Below are 17500 nucleotides of genomic sequence, written 5' to 3' on the forward strand. Positions count from 1 at the left end.
GGTTAGTCAGCCAGCCAGCCAGTCAGTCAGTCAGTTGGTTAGTCAGCCAGCAAGTCAGCCAGTCATCCAGCCAGTCAGTCAGTCAGTCAGTTGGTTAGCCAGCCAGTCAGCCAGCTAGCCAGTCAGTCAGTTGGTTAGCCAGCCAGTCAGCCAGCCAGTCAGCCAGTCAGCCAGCAAGCATGCCAGCAAGCCAGCCAGTCAGTTGGTTAGTCAGTTAGTCAGCCAGCCAGCCAGCCAGTCAGTCAGTCAGTCAGTCAGTTGTTAGTCAGCCAATCAGTCAGCCAGCCAGCCAGCCAGTAAGTCAGTTAGTCAGTTAGGTAGTCAGCCAGCCAGTCAGTCAGTTAGTCAGTTAGGTAGTCAGTCAGTTAGTTAGTCAGTCAGCCAGCCAGCATGCCAGCCAGTCAGTCAGTTGGTTAGTCAGTTAGTTAGTCAGCTAGTTAGTCAGCCAGCCAGCCAGTAAGTTAATTAGTCAGTCAGTCAGCCAGCCAGCCAGACAGGAGAGGCTGTCAAAGCAGCGTGGTCATTTTTCCACTACTGAGATGCTAAAAGTAGTGACATGGAGTCGGAGAGACACACCATCCTGGGGCCTCCTAGCATGGCTGTCTAAGTGCATCCCAAATGGCACCCTATTCCATATATAGTGCACTATTATAGCACCATATTCCCTATATAGTGCACTACTATAGCACCCTATTCCCTATATAGTGCACTACAATAGCACCCTATTCTCTATATAGTGCACTACAATAGCACCCTATTCTCTATATAGTGCACTACAATAGCACCCTACTCCCTATATAGTGCACTACAATAGCACCCTACTCCCTATATAGTGCACCCTACTCCTTATATAGTGCACTACAATAGCACCCTACTCCCTATATAGTTAAAAGTTAAAGTTAAAAGTTAAATCTAGAATTGGCTTCCTATTTCGCAACAAAGCATCCTTCACTCATGCTGCCAAACATACCCTTGTAAAACTGACCATCCTACCAATCCTCGACTTTGGCGATGTCATTACAAAATAGCCTCCAATACCCTACTCAACAAATTGGATGCAGTCTATCACAGTGCAATCCGTTTTGTCACCAAAGCCCCATATACTACCCACCATTGCGACCTGTACGCTCTCGTTGGCTGGCCCTCGCTTCATACTCGTCGCCAAACCCACTGGCTCCATGTCATCTACAAGACCCTGCTAGGCAAAGTCCCCCCTTATCTCAGCTCGCTGGTCACCATAGCATCTCCCACCTGTGGCACACGCTCCAGCAGGTATATCTCTCTAGTCACCCCCAGAACCAATTCTTTCTTTGGCCGCCTCTCCTTCCAGTTCTCTGCTGCCAATGACTGGAACGAACTACAAAAATCTCTGAAACTGGAAACACTTATCTCCCTCCCTAGCTTTAAGCACCAGCTGTCAGAGCAGCTCACAGATTACTGCACCTGTACATAGCCCACCTATAATTTAGCCCAAACAACTACCTCTTTCCCAACTGTATTTCATTTTAATTAATTAATTTATTTTGCTCCTTTGCACCCCATTATTTTTATTTCTACTTTGCACATTCTTCCATTGCAAAACTACCATTCCAGTGTTTTACTTGCTATATTGTATTTACTTTGCCATCATGGCCTTTTTTGCCTTTACCTCCCTTCCCACCTCATTTACTCACATTGTATATAGACTTGTTTATACTGTATTATTGACTGTATGTTTGTTTTACTCCATGTGTAACTCTGTGTCATTGTATCTGTCGAACTGCTTTGCTTTATCTTGGCCAGGTCGCAATTGTAAATGAGAACTTGTTCTCAACTTGCCTACCTGGTTAAATAAAGGTAAAATAAAAAAATAAATAAATAGTGCACTACAATAGCACCCTATTCCCTATATAGTGCACTACAATAGCACCCTATTCCCTATATAGTGCACTACTATAGCACCCTATTCCCTATATAGTGCACTACAATAGCACCCTATTCCCTATATAGTGCACTACTATAGCACCCTATTCCCTATATAGTGCACTACTATAGCACCCTACTCCCTATATAGTGCACAACTATATTACCCTATTCCCTATATAGTGCACTACTATAGCACCCTATTCCCTATATAATGCACTACTATAGCACCCTATTCCCTATATAGTGCACTACTATAGCACCCTATTCCCTATATAGTGCACTACTATAGCACCCTATTCCCTATATAGGGCACTACTATAGCACCCTATTCCCTATATAGTGCACTACTATAGCACCCTGTTCCCTATATAGTGCACTACTATAGCACCCTATTCCCTATATAGTGCACTACTATAGCACCCTATTCCCTATATAGTGCACTACTATAGCACCCTACTCCCTATATAGTGCACTACTATAGCACCCTATTCCCTATATAGTGCACTACTATAGCACCGTACTCCCTATATAGTGCACTACAATAGCACCCTATTCCCTATATAGTGCACTACTATAGCACCCTATTCCCTATATAGTGCACTACAATAGCACCCTATTCCCTATATAGTGCACTACTATAGCACCCTATTCCCTATATAGTGCACAACTATATTACCCTATTCCCTATATAGTGCACTACTATAGCACCCTATTCCCTATATAATGCACTACTATAGCACCCTATTCCCTATATAATGCACTACTATAGCACCCTATTCCCTATATAGTGCACTACTATAGCACCCTATTCCCTATATAGTGCACTACTATAGCACCCTATTCCCTATATAGGGCACTACTATAGCACCCTATTCCCTATATAGTGCACTACTATAGCACCCTGTTCCCTATATAGTGCACTACTATAGCACCCTATTCCCTATATAGTGCACTACTATAGCACCCTATTCCCTATATAGTGCACTACTATAGCACCCTACTCCCTATATAGTGCACTACTATAGCACCCTATTCCCTATATAGTGCACTACTATAGCACCGTACTCCCTATATAGTGCACTACAATAGCACCCTATTCTCTATATAGTGCACTACAATAGCACCCTACTCCCTATATAGTGCACTACTATAGCACCCTATTCCCTATATAGTGCATTACTATAGCACCCTACTCCCTATATAGTGCACTACAATAGCACCCTACTCTCTATATAGTGCACTACTATAGCACCCTATTCCCTATATAGTGCATTACTATAGCACCCTACTCCCTATATAGTGCACTACAATAGCACCCTACTCCCTATATAGTGCACTACTTTTGAAAAGCAAAGTGGTCTATAAAGGAAATAAGGTGCCACCTGTTTTCTCTGCCGTTAAACGACAGAAGGGATTATGAAACACGGTAGTAGCTTCCCATTCCTGCCGTTGTTTGACGAACAGATTTGCAAAGATACTGTCAGCCTCAAGTCTTAAGTGAGGGTGGGAATGTTGTCCTTATCTGATCCACTTGTTTAATACACTCTTTTCTTAAAGCCTGAGAGGAGTGGAAATAAACTCCGGTAGCTGTGGCTATTATCTCATCTGACAAGGAGAACTTACAGTTCAGTGTGTAGCCAAGGCACCATTGTTTAAAGACACAGTGCGTCATTTCAATGTAAAGTCAAGTGAAACTCCACATGTCTGACGTGTTATTCGTCTGTGAATGTCTGATACAGGTTCTGATACTCTAAATATTATGTAAAACCAGGAGTTTTGAGGGGGAAAACTCCATTGAACGTCAGGATGAAAACATAAGAGGATTGCGATGCAGCCGAGTCAGCTGTGCAGGTCTGTGCATGTGGAGGAGTTGTGTGCAGAGAACACTGTCATCCCCCTTGTGCCAACCAACTACTCACCCAGTTGTCAGTCTGAGTAGACTTCTATGGGGAACCCAGAAGAGGGGAAAGATGGACATGAGTAGCCTGCAGTACCTCCATCTACAGGTAGGGGAATAGAATAGAAAACCGTAGCGATATTAGACAGCTAGCTACATATGTCATAGCTACAGTGAGAAGACAACTATAATCCAGTGAACACAAGCCTTCTGACACCACATCCTATTTTCTAGACTGGTCTTATACAGACGAAGGATTTGAATTTGACCAGTTTTTTTCGCAGGAGTCAAATAATTGTGCAGCGAGACGATTTGATTATTCTCCAAAAAATTAATTATTTCTAAATGTTAAATTCATTTTGGTAGGTTACAGTAAGCTATAGTTTAGGTGTGAGATCTAGTGAGAGAAATAGAACTGTAAGTTTTCTGGAATTTATGTAAATCACAAGGCTCATTTGAATTTCCTGCGGCGCAGTAAAATTCTCAGCGACAACCGAGTGATCAAATGAACACACCACACCTGTACGTACAGTATAGTATAGGGCCCTGACCATGTAAAACGGTGGCATCTAACGACTGTCTATAACTAGGAACCTGAGTTTTCCTATTCAAGTCTCATGGTCAGGAAAGATTCAAGGTGCTACAGTACTTATACAGTATATATATTGTCCCTAACTGACTTTCCTCTAGTATCCTCATCCTCATCTGAGCCAATAGGAAGCAGGATGAGGGAAGACATACAAGAGGACGAGTGACAAAGACCACCCTCGTTAGTTAGGAATTTGTTTACCCTCTGTCTAGAGCTGTGACCTGTAATGGGCCACGAAGCCCTCTGGTCAACAGAGGATTACCCAAGAGGCTGTGGGGCGAGGCACACTTCCCACTGGGCGATAGCTGGCCTAATCCCCACTGATAACAACCACTACTAATGGAAATTAGGCAATTAGATCTGTGTTAATGCCGGATGGCTTGCGACATGTTTGGTGACTGAATCTCTAAGGATGTGGCCTATCTGGTCTCTCTCTCTCTCTCTTTCTCTCTCAATGGGACATAATCCCTCTTAAATTAAATAGACACAAACAGGAGTTAACTCACACTCTCTGGTGATCTGGTTTTAATTTGAATAACCATTATAAATAATGGTCATACTTGATAGAGAAAAAACAAATGCATCAAGAAGTTAGTGTTATTTAGAAATTATTTTTTATTTACTTATATTTACGAAAAAAGTAGAATAGCCGTTCCATGAGCCTACTTTAAATTTGCATTTCTATTGGCAAGAAATATTACATTGGTGAATTCCAGGAGCCGTTCCAAAGCACTCCCTCTGGAGCTGAAGTACTGAGTGGCCTATACTCCCTCTGGAGCTGAAGTACTGAGTGGCCTATACTCCCTCTGGAGCTGAAGTACTGAATGGCCTATACTCCCTCTGGAGCTGAAGTACTGAGTGGCCTATACTCCCTCTGGAGCTGAAGTACTGAGTGGCCTATACTCCCTCTGGAGCTGAAGTACTGAGTGGCCTATACTCCCCCTGGAGCTGAAGTACTGAGTGGCCTATACTCCCTCTGGAGCTGAAGAGCTGAGTGGCCTATACTCCCTCTGGAGCTGAAGTACTGAGTGGCCTATACTCTCTCTAGAGCTGAAGTACTGGGTGGCCTATACTCCCTCTGGAGCTGAAGTACTGACTGCCTTGTACTCTCTCTAGAGCTGAAGTACTGACTGCCTTGTACTCTCTCTGGAGCTGAAGTACTGAGTGGCCTATACTCTCTCTAGAGCTGAAGAGCTGAATGGCCTATGTTATCTCTGGAGCTGAAGTACTGAGTGGCCTTTGCTCTCTGGAGCTGAAGTACTGAGTGGCCTATACTCTCTCTGGAGCTGAAGTAGTGACTCCCCTATACTCTCTCTAGAGCTGAAGTACTGAGTGGCCTATACTCTCTCTGGAGCTGAAGTACTGAGTGGCCTATGTTATCTCTGGAGCTGAAGTACTGAGTGGCCTATACTCCCTCTGGAGCTGAAGTACTGACTGCCCTGTACTCCCTCTGGAGCTGAAGAGCTGAGTGGCCTATACTCTCTCTAGAGCTGAAGAGCTGAGTGGCCTATACTCCCTCTGGAGCTGAAGTACTGAGTGGCCTATACTCCCTCTGGAGCTGAAGTACTGAGTGGCCTATACTCCCTCTGGAGCTGAAGTACTGAGTGGCCTATACTCCCTCTGGAGCTGAAGTACTGACTGCCCTGTACTCCCTCTGGAGCTGAAGTACTGAGTGGCCTATACTCCCTCTAGAGCTGAAGTACTGAGTGGCCTATACTCCCTCTGGAGCTGAAGTAATGAGTGGGCTATACTCCCTCTGGAGCTGAAGAGCTGAGTGGCCTATACTCCCTCTGGAGCTGAAGTACTGGGTGGCCTATACTCCCTCTGGAGCTGAAGTACTGAGTGGCCTATACTCCCTCTGGAGCTGAAGTACTGACTGCCCTGTACTCTCTCTAGAGCTGAAGTACTGGGTGGCTTATACTCCCTCTGGAGCTGAAGTACTGACTGCCTTGTACTCTCTCTAGAGCTGAAGTACTGACTGCCTTGTACTCTCTCTGGAGCTGAAGTACAGACTGCCTTGTACTCTCTCTAGAGCTGAAGTACTGAGTGGCCTATACTCTCTCTAGAGCTGAAGAGCTGAATGGCCTATACTCCCTCTGGAGCTGAAGTACTGAGTGGCCTATACTCCCTCTGGAGCTGAAGTACTGACTGCCCTGTACTCGCTCTGGAGCTGAAGTACTGAGTGGCCTATACTCCCTCTGGAGCTGAAGTACTGAGTGGCCTATACTCCCTCTGGAGCTGAAGTACTGAGTGGCCTATACTCCCTCTGGAGCTGAAGTACTGACTGCCTTGTACTCTCTCTGGAGCTGAAGTACTGACTGCCTTGTACTCTCTCTAGAGCTGAAGTACTGAGTGGCCTATACTCTCTCTAGAGCTGAAGAGCTGAATGGCCTATGTTATCTCTGGAGCTGAAGTACTGAGTGGCCTTTGCTCTCTGGAGCTGAAGTACTGAGTGGCCTATACTCTCTCTGGAGCTGAAGTAGTGACTCCCCTATACTCTCTCTAGAGCTGAAGTACTGAGTGGCCTATACTCTCTCTGGAGCTGAAGTACTGAGTGGCCTATGTTATCTCTGGAGCTGAAGTACTGAGTGGCCTATACTCCCTCTGGAGCTGAAGTACTGACTGCCCTGTACTCCCTCTGGAGCTGAAGAGCTGAGTGGCCTATACTCAATCTAGAGCTGAAGTACTGACTGCCCTGTACTCCCTCTGGAGCTGAAGTACTGAGTGGCCTATACTCCCTCTAGAGCTGAAGTACTGAGTGGCCTATACTCCCTCTGGAGCTGAAGTAATGAGTGGGCTATACTCCCTCTGGAGCTGAAGACCTGAGAGGCCTATACTCCCCCTGGAGCTGAAGTACTGGGTGGCCTATACTCCCTCTGGAGCTGAAGTACTGAGTGGCCTATACTCCCTCTGGAGCTGAAGTACTGACTGCCCTGTACTCTCTCTAGAGCTGAAGTACTGGGTGGCTTATACTCCCTCTGGAGCTGAAGTACTGACTGCCTTGTACTCTCTCTAGAGCTGAAGTACTGACTGCCTTGTACTCTCTCTGGAGCTGAAGTACAGACTGCCTTGTACTCTCTCTAGAGCTGAAGTACTGAGTGGCCTATACTTCCTCTAGAGCTGAAGTACTGAGTGGCCTATACTCCCTCTGGAGCTGAAGTAATGAGTGGGCTATACTCCCTCTGGAGCTGAAGAGCTGAGTGGCCTATACTCCCTCTGGAGCTGAAGTACTGGGTGGCCTATACTCCCTCTGGAGCTGAAGTACTGAGTGGCCTATACTCCCTCTGGAGCTGAAGTACTGACTGCCCTGTATTCTCTCTAGAGCTGAAGTACTGGGTGGCTTATACTCCGTCTGGAGCTGAAGTACTGACTGCCTTGTACTCTCTCTAGAGCTGAAGTACTGACTGCCTTGTACTCTCTCTGGAGCTGAAGTACAGACTGCCTTGTACTCTCTCTAGAGCTGAAGTACTGCGTGGCCTATACTCTCTCTAGAGCTGAAGAGCTGAATGGCCTATACTCCCTCTGGAGCTGAAGTACTGAGTGGCCTATACTCCCTCTGGAGCTGAAGTACTGACTGCCCTGTACTCGCTCTGGAGCTGAAGTACTGAGTGGCCTATACTCCCTCTGGAGCTGAAGTACTGAGTGGCCTATACTCCCTCTGGAGCTGAAGTACTGAGTGGCCTATACTCCCTCTGGAGCTGAAGTACTGAGTGGCCTATACTCCCTCTGGAGCTGAAGTACTGACTGCCTTGTACTCTCTCTGGAGCTGAAGTACTGACTGCCTTGTACTCTCTCTAGAGCTGAAGTACTGAGTGGCCTATACTCTCTCTAGAGCTGAAGAGCTGAATGGCCTATGTTATCTCTGGAGCTGAAGTACTGAGTGGCCTTTGCTCTCTGGAGCTGAAGTACTGAGTGGCCTATACTCTCTCTGGAGCTGAAGTAGTGACTCCCCTATACTCTCTCTAGAGCTGAAGTACTGAGTGGCCTATGTTATCTCTGGAGCTGAAGTACTGAGTGGCCTATACTCTCTCTGGAGCTGAAGTACTGAGTGGCCTATGTTATCTCTGGAGCTGAAGTACTGAGTGGCCTATACTCCCTCTGGAGCTGAAGTACTGACTGCCCTGTACTCCCTCTGGAGCTGAAGAGCTGAGTGGCCTATACTCAATCTAGAGCTGAAGTACTGACTGCCCTGTACTCCCTCTGGAGCTGAAGTACTGAGTGGCCTATACTCCCTCTAGAGCTGAAGTACTGAGTGGCCTATACTCCCTCTGGAGCTGAAGTAATGAGTGGGCTATACTCCCTCTGGAGCTGAAGAGCTGAGTGGCCTATACTCCCCCTGGAGCTGAAGTACTGGGTGGCCTATACTCCCTCTGGAGCTGAAGTACTGAGTGGCCTATACTCCCTCTGGAGCTGAAGTACTGACTGCCCTGTGCTCTCTCTAGAGCTGAAGTACTGGGTGGCTTATACTCCCTCTGGAGCTGAAGTACTGACTGCCTTGTACTCTCTCTAGAGCTGAAGTACTGACTGCCTTGTACTCTCTCTGGAGCTGAAGTACAGACTGCCTTGTACTCTCTCTAGAGCTGAAGTACTGAGTGGCCTATACTTCCTCTAGAGCTGAAGTACTGAGTGGCCTATACTCCCTCTGGAGCTGAAGTAATGAGTGGGCTATACTCCCTCTGGAGCTGAAGAGCTGAGTGGCCTATACTCCCTCTGGAGCTGAAGTACTGGGTGGCCTATACTCCCTCTGGAGCTGAAGTACTGAGTGGCCTATACTCCCTCTGGAGCTGAAGTAGTGACTCCCCTATACTCTCTCTAGAGCTGAAGTACTGAGTGGCCTATGTTATCTCTGGAGCTGAAGTACTGAGTGGCCTATACTCTCTCTGGAGCTGAAGTACTGAGTGGCCTATGTTATCTCTGGAGCTGAAGTACTGAGTGGCCTATACTCCCTCTGGAGCTGAAGTACTGACTGCCCTGTACTCCCTCTGGAGCTGAAGAGCTGAGTGGCCTATACTCAATCTAGAGCTGAAGTACTGACTGCCCTGTACTCCCTCTGGAGCTGAAGTACTGAGTGGCCTATACTCCCTCTAGAGCTGAAGTACTGAGTGGCCTATACTCCCTCTGGAGCTGAAGTAATGAGTGGGCTATACTCCCTCTGGAGCTGAAGAGCTGACTGCCCTGTGCTCTCTCTAGAGCTGAAGTACTGGGTGGCTTATACTCCCTCTGGAGCTGAAGTACTGACTGCCTTGTACTCTCTCTAGAGCTGAAGTACTGACTGCCTTGTACTCTCTCTGGAGCTGAAGTACAGACTGTCTTGTACTCTCTCTAGAGCTGAAGTACTGAGTGGCCTATACTTCCTCTAGAGCTGAAGTACTGAGTGGCCTATACTCCCTCTGGAGCTGAAGTAATGAGTGGGCTATACTCCCTCTGGAGCTGAAGAGCTGAGTGGCCTATACTCCCTCTGGAGCTGAAGTACTGGGTGGCCTATACTCCCTCTGGAGCTGAAGTAATGAGTGGGCTATACTCCCTCTGGAGCTGAAGAGCTGAGTGGCCTATACTCCCTCTGGAGCTGAAGTACTGGGTGGCCTATACTCCCTCTGGAGCTGAAGTACTGAGTGGCCTATACTCCCTCTGGAGCTGAAGTACTGACTGCCCTGTATTCTCTCTAGAGCTGAAGTACTGGGTGGCTTATACTCCGTCTGGAGCTGAAGTACTGACTGCCTTGTACTCTCTCTAGAGCTGAAGTACTGACTGCCTTGTACTCTCTCTGGAGCTGAAGTACAGACTGCCTTGTACTCTCTCTAGAGCTGAAGTACTGAGTGGCCTATACTCTCTCTAGAGCTGAAGAGCTGAATGGCCTATACTCCCTCTGGAGCTGAAGTACTGAGTGGCCTATACTCCCTCTGGAGCTGAAGTACTGACTGCCCTGTACTCGCTCTGGAGCTGAAGTACTGAGTGGCCTATACTCCCTCTGGAGCTGAAGTACTGAGTGGCCTATACTCCCTCTGGAGCTGAAGTACTGAGTGGCCTATACTCCCTCTGGAGCTGAAGTACTGAGTGGCCTATACTCCCTCTGGAGCTGAAGTACTGACTGCCTTGTACTCTCTCTGGAGCTGAAGTACTGACTGCCTTGTACTCTCTCTAGAGCTGAAGTACTGAGTGGCCTATACTCTCTCTAGAGCTGAAGAGCTGAATGGCCTATGTTATCTCTGGAGCTGAAGTACTGAGTGGCCTTTGCTCTCTGGAGCTGAAGTACTGAGTGGCCTATACTCTCTCTGGAGCTGAAGTAGTGACTCCCCTATACTCTCTCTAGAGCTGAAGTACTGAGTGGCCTATACTCTCTCTGGAGCTGAAGTACTGAGTGGCCTATGTTATCTCTGGATCTGAAGTACTGAGTGGCCTATACTCTCTCTGGAGCTGAAGTAGTGACTCCCCTATACTCTCTCTAGAGCTGAAGTACTGAGTGGCCTATACTCTCTCTGGAGCTGAAGTACTGAGTGGCCTATGTTATCTCTGGAGCTGAAGTACTGAGTGGCCTATACTCTCTCTGGAGCTGAAGTACTGAGTGGCCTTTGCTCTCTGGAGCTGAAGTACTGAGTGGCCTATGTTATCTCTGGAGCTGAAGTACTGAGTGGCCTATGTTATCTCTGGAGCTGAAGTACTGAGTGGCCTATGTTATCACTGGAGCTGAAGTACTGAGTGGCCTTTGCTCTCTGGAGCTGAAGTACTGAGTGGCCTATACTCTCTCTGGAGCTGAAGTACTGAGTGGCCTTTGCTCTCTGGAGCTGAAGTACTGAGTGGCCTATACTCTCTCTGGAGCTGAAGTACTGAGTGGCCTTTGCTCTCTGGAGCTGAAGTACTGAGTGGCCTTTGCTCTCTGGAGCTCATCCACACCATTAAAGGGCTTTGTTTTAATCCATCAGAGATTCCAACGTCCCCTCAGTGGCCTTTACGTCTTAGTGTGGGAGATAGTAGGGGGCAGGGATGGTTGGAGCGCTGGTAGGAATGCCCAAACATTGCTAAAACAACCACAGCATTTCAATCCTGTGAGTAAAGAAAACAACATACCTGTTTTGATGAATGGGAGTTTCTGCCTAGTTTACTCTGCACTGTGAACACCTAGTCATTTTTTAGCAGAAACAACACACACACAGCTAACACAACAGAGAAGAACAAGGTGAACGTAGGGAGTGTAGGGTAAAGGTAGCAGAGAGACTCTGATAATGTCAAGAAGATGAGCTGTTCTTCCATGCCCAGTTACGCACAAACCGACGCACTACTGTTAGCATGTTAGCATGTTAGCATTCCCACCCATTTTCTCACTGTGAGAATGCCACACAGAAAGTGGGGACTCCACAGAACTCCCAGAACCCCAGCGGTGTAGTTATCATGCTCACACTCTCGTCGCCATGTTACGGAAAACTACTAGTTAGACTACGTGGTCATATTGATGGAAGTGATGGACAGGTATTGTATGATAGTTGTAACGGTCGTCGTCGGTGGAAGAGGAGGACCAAGGTGCAGCGTGGTATATGTCCATATCTTTTAATAAAGAACTTGAACACTGAACAAAAACAATCAACCAACAACGAAAACAGTTCTGTCTGGTGCAGACACACAACAGGAAACAGTTCTGTCTGGTGCAGACGCACAACAGGAAACAGTTCTGGCTGGTGCAGACACACAACAGGAAACAGTTCTGGCTGGTGCAGACACACAACAGGAAACAGTTCTGGCTGGTGCAGACACACAACAAGAAATAGTCACCCACCAAACACAATAGAAAACAGGCTACCTAAATATGATTCTCAATCAGGGACAACGATTGACAGCTGCCTCTGATAGAGAACCATACCAGGCCAAACACAGAAATAGCAAATCATAGAAAAACTAACATAGACAACCCACCCAACTCACGCCCTGACCACACTAAAACAAAGACATAATAAAAGAACTAAGGTCAGAACGTGACAATAGTTCGGAAAATGCGAATGAAAACATGGCAGTGGTATAGGTCAACCCTGGCGGTCACACAATTGCAACCTAACATGCCGACCAAACCGTCCGCGTTGATGTGCGCGAGCGTTTAAAAAAACCTACTTGTTATTCAATCATTTCATCCAAACTGCACGTCAACAGGCGTCTGTATAGCCCGGCTCTAAAAAACAACAACAACTAGGTTATATTTTTTAGACGCTTGACACGCTGCAAGTTCAGCCTCTCCCATCTACTCATTGTTTTTTTTTAGCATATACAGACGTGAGTGATTGAAAGATGAACTGTGGTCCACACTCCAATCCAGTCAGAGGAGGTAATGTACCTTAAAGTTGGTTGCCACCTACCAAATATAGAAAATAAATATATAATTATAGCAGAAGAAGAGATGAATCAAAACAATTTGTCCATTTTACCTGTGGATTAATTGTCGGAGTAGAGAACACACGATTTTTTGTGACACAAAATGGGTACAATTCTACAAAGATCCACCTAAAAAAATTACCATATGCTTTTCAGATAAAACAACAACCCAATGTTTATCTCCCAGGACAAATTAGTTAGCAACAGCAAGCTAGCTAAGTGTCCATAAATGTTTCATGTGTGTTTCAACCCCAAATTAAGATAGTTTTCTCACAGTTGGATTTGGTATTTTAACCTGCGTGTCACAAACGCGTCTGGTGGAGCTAGAAAAATGTGCATGATGGAGCATGCAGACCCACGAATGAAACCGGTTTGGTCCACATGCAGACCCAGGAAGGAAACCGGTTTGGTCCACACGCAGACCCACGAATGAAACCGGTTTGGTCCACACGCAGACCCAGGAATGAAACCGGTTTGGGGAATGAAACCGGTTTGGTCCAAACGCAGACCCAGGAATGAAACCGGTTTGGTCCACACGCAGACCCAGGAATGAAACCGGTTTGGTCCACACGCAGACCCAGGAATGAAACCGGTTTGGTCCACACGCAGACTCATGAATGAAACCGGTTTGGTCCACATGCAGACCTACGAATGAAACCGGTTTGGTCCACATGCAGACCCACGAATGAAACCGGTTTGGTCCACATGCAGACCCACGAATGAAACCGGTTTGGTCCACACGCAGACCCACGAATGAAACCGGTTTGGTCCACACGCAGACCCAGGAATGAAACCGGTTTGGTCCACATGCAGACCCACGAATTAAACTGGTTTGGTCCACACGCAGACCCAGGAAGGAAACCGGTTTGGTCCACATGCAGACCCACGAATGAAACCGGTTTGGTCCACACGTAGACCCACGAATGAAACCGGTTTGGTCCACACGCAGACCCACGAATGAAACCGGTTTGGTCCACATGCAGACCCAGGAATGAAACCGGTTTGGTCCACATGCAGACCCAGGAATGAAACCGGTTTGGTCCACATGCAGACCCACGAATGAAACCGGTTTGGTCCACACGCAGACCCAGGAATGAAACCGGTTTGGTCCAAACGCAGACCCAGGAATGAAACCGGTTTGGTCCACACGCAGACCCAGGAATGAAACCGGTTTGGTCCACACGCAGACCCAGGAATGAAACCGGTTTGGTCCACACGCAGACTCATGAATGAAACCGGTTTGGTCCACATGCAGACCCACGAATGAAACCGGTTTGGTCCACATGCAGACCCACGAATGAAACCGGTTTGGTCCACATGCAGACCCACGAATGAAACCGGTTTGGTCCACACGCAGACCCACGAATGAAACCGGTTTGGTCCACACGCAGACCCAGGAATGAAACCGGTTTGGTCCACATGCAGACCCACGAATTAAACTGGTTTGGTCCACACGCAGACCCAGGAAGGAAACCGGTTTGGTCCACATGCAGACCCACGAATGAAACCGGTTTGGTCCACACGTAGACCCACGAATGAAACCGGTTTGGTCCACACGCAGACCCACGAATGAAACCGGTTTGGTCCACATGCAGACCCAGGAATGAAACCGGTTTGGTCCACATGCAGACCCAGGAATGAAACCGGTTTGGTCCACATGCAGACCCACGAATGAAACCGGTTTGGTCCACACGCAGACCCAGGAATGAAACCGGTTTGGTCCACACGCAGACCCACGAATGAAACCGGTTTGGTCCACACGCAGACCCAGGAATGACACCGGTTTGGTCCACACGCAGACCCACGAATTAAACTGGTTTGGTCCACACGCAGACCCAGGAAGGAAACCGGTTTGGTCCACATGCAGACCCACGAATGAAACCGGTTTGGTCCACACGCAGACCCACGAATGAAACCGGTTTGGTCCACACGCAGACCCAGGAAGGAAACCTGTTTGGTCCACATGCAGACCCAGGAATGAAACCGGTTTGGTCCACATGCAGACCCAGGAATGAAACCGGTTTGGTCCACACGCAGACCCAGGAATGAAACCGGTTTGGTCCACACGCAGACCCAGGAATGAAACCGGTTTGGTCCACACGCAGACTCATGAATGAAACCGGTTTGGTCCACACGCAGACCCAGGAATGAAACCGGTTTGGTCCAAACGCAGACCCAGGAATGAAACCGGTTTGGTCCACATGCAGACCCAGGAATGAAACCGGTTTGGTCCACACGCAGACCCAGGAATGAAACCGGTTTGGTCCACACGCAGACTCATGAATGAAACCGGTTTGGTCCACATGCAGACCCACGAATGAAACCGGTTTGGTCCACATGCAGACCCACGAATGAAACCGGTTTGGTCCACATGCAGACCCACGAATGAAACCGGTTTGGTCCACACGCAGACCCACGAATGAAACCGGTTTGGTCCACACGCAGACCCAGGAAGGAAACCTGTTTGGTCCACATGCAGACCCAGGAATGAAACCGGTTTGGTCCACATGCAGACCCACGAATTAAACTGGTTTGGTCCACACGCAGACCCAGGAAGGAAACCGGTTTGGTCCACATGCAGACCCACGAATGAAACCGGTTTGGTCCACACGCAGACTCATGAATGAAACCGGTTTGGTCCACACGCAGACCCAGGAATGAAACCGGTTTGGTCCACATGCAGACCCAGGAATGAAACCGGTTTGGTCCACACGCAGACTCACGAATGAAACCGGTTTGGTCCACATGCAGACCCACGAATGAAACCGGTTTGGTCCACACGCAGACCCAGGAAGGAAACCGGTCCACATGTAAACAAATAATCTCCATATAATTGTATGATCACCTGCATTGCTGACGTGTACTGGTTCATTGGCGTGGGAACATCTTTTACATTTTGACCTGAGACAAATGCAGCCTATAGAGGAGAATAACAATACTGTGGGTGTCTCTCCTATAGGGTTGTTACTGTGGGTGTCTCTCCTATAGGGTTGTTACTGTGGGTGTCTCTCCTACAGGGTTGTTACTGTGGGTGTCTCTCCTATAGGGTTGTTACTGTGGGTGTCTCTCCTATAGGGTTGTTACTGTGGGTGTCTCTCCTATAGGGTTGTTACTGTGGGTGTCTCTCCTATAGGGTTGTTACTGTGGGTGTCTCTCCTACAGGGTTGTTACTGTGGGTGTCTCTCCTATAGGGTTGTTACTGTGGGTGTCTCTCCTATAGGGTTGTTACTGTGGGTGTCTCCCCTACAGGGTTGTTACTGTGGGTGTCTCTCCTATAGGGTTGTTACTGTGGGTGTCTCTCCTATAGGGTTGTTACTGTGGGTGTCTCTCCTACAGGGTTGTTACTGTGGGTGTCTATAGGGTTGTTACTGTGGGTGTCTCTCCTATAGGGTTGTTACTGTGGGTGTCTCTCCTATAGGGTTGTTACTGAGGGTGTCTCTCCTACAGGGTTGTTACTGTGGGTGTGTCTCCTATAGGGTTGTTACTGTGGGTGTCTCTCCTACAGGGTTGTTACTGTGGGTGTCTCCCCTACAGGGTTGTTACTGTGGGTGTCTCTCCTATAGGGTTGTTACTGTGGGTGTCTCTCCTATAGGGTTGTTACTGTGGGTGTCTCTCCTACAGGGTTGTTACTGTGGGTGTCTATAGGGTTGTTACTGTGGGTGTCTATAGGGTTGTTACTGTGGGTGTCTCTCCTATAGGGTTGTTACTGAGGGTGTCTCTCCTACAGGGTTGTTACTGTGGGTGTGTCTCCTATAGGGTTGTTACTGTGGGTGTCTCTCCTACAGGGTTGTTACTGTGGGTGTCTCTCCTATAGGGTTGTTACTGAGGGTGTCTCTCCTATAGGGTTGTTACTGTGGGTGTCTCTCCTATAGGGTTGTTACTGTGGGTGTCTATAGGGTTGTTACTGTGGGTGTCTCTCCTATAGGGTTGTTACTGTGGGTGTCTCTCCTATAGGGTTGTTACTGTGGGTGTCTCTCCTATAGGGTTGTTACTGTGGGTGTCTCCCCTACAGGGTTGTTACTGTGGGTGTCTCTCCTATAGGGTTGTTACTGTGGGTGTCTCTCCTATAGGGTTGTTACTGTGGGTGTCTCTCCTACAGGGTTGTTACTGTGGGTGTCTATAGGGTTGTTACTGTGGGTGTCTCTCCTATAGGGTTGTTACTGTGGGTGTCTCTCCTATAGGGTTGTTACTGAGGGTGTCTCTCCTATAGGGTTGTTCCTGAGGGTGTCTCTCCTACAGGGTTGTTACTGTGGGTGTGTCTCCTATAGGGTTGTTACTGTGGGTGTCTCTCCTACAGGGTTGTTACTGTGGGTGTCTCTCCTATAGGGTTGTTACTGAGGGTGTCTCTCCTATAGGGTTGTTACTGTGGGTGTCTCTCCTATAGGGTTGTTACTGTGGGTGTCTATAGGGTTGTTACTGTGGGTGTCTATAGGGTTGTTACTGTGGGTGTCTCTCCTATAGGGTTGTTACTGTGGGTGTCTCTCCTATAGGGTTGTTACTGTGGGTGTCTCTCCTATAGGGTTGTTACTGAGGGTGTCTCTCCTATAGGGTTGTTACTGTGGGTGTCTCTCCTATAGGGTTGTTACTGAGGGTGTCTCTCCTATAGGGTTGTTACTGTGGGTGTCTCTCCTATAGGGTTGTTACTGTGGGTGTCTCTCCTATAGGGTTGTTACTGAGGGTGTCTCTCCTATAGGGTTGTTACTGTGGGTGTCTCTCCTATAGGGTTGTTACTGAGGGTGTCTCTCCTATAGGGT

This window comes from Oncorhynchus kisutch, linkage group LG28 (assembly GCF_002021735.2).
Source record: "Oncorhynchus kisutch isolate 150728-3 linkage group LG28, Okis_V2, whole genome shotgun sequence".
Lineage (NCBI taxonomy): Eukaryota > Metazoa > Chordata > Actinopteri > Salmoniformes > Salmonidae > Oncorhynchus > Oncorhynchus kisutch.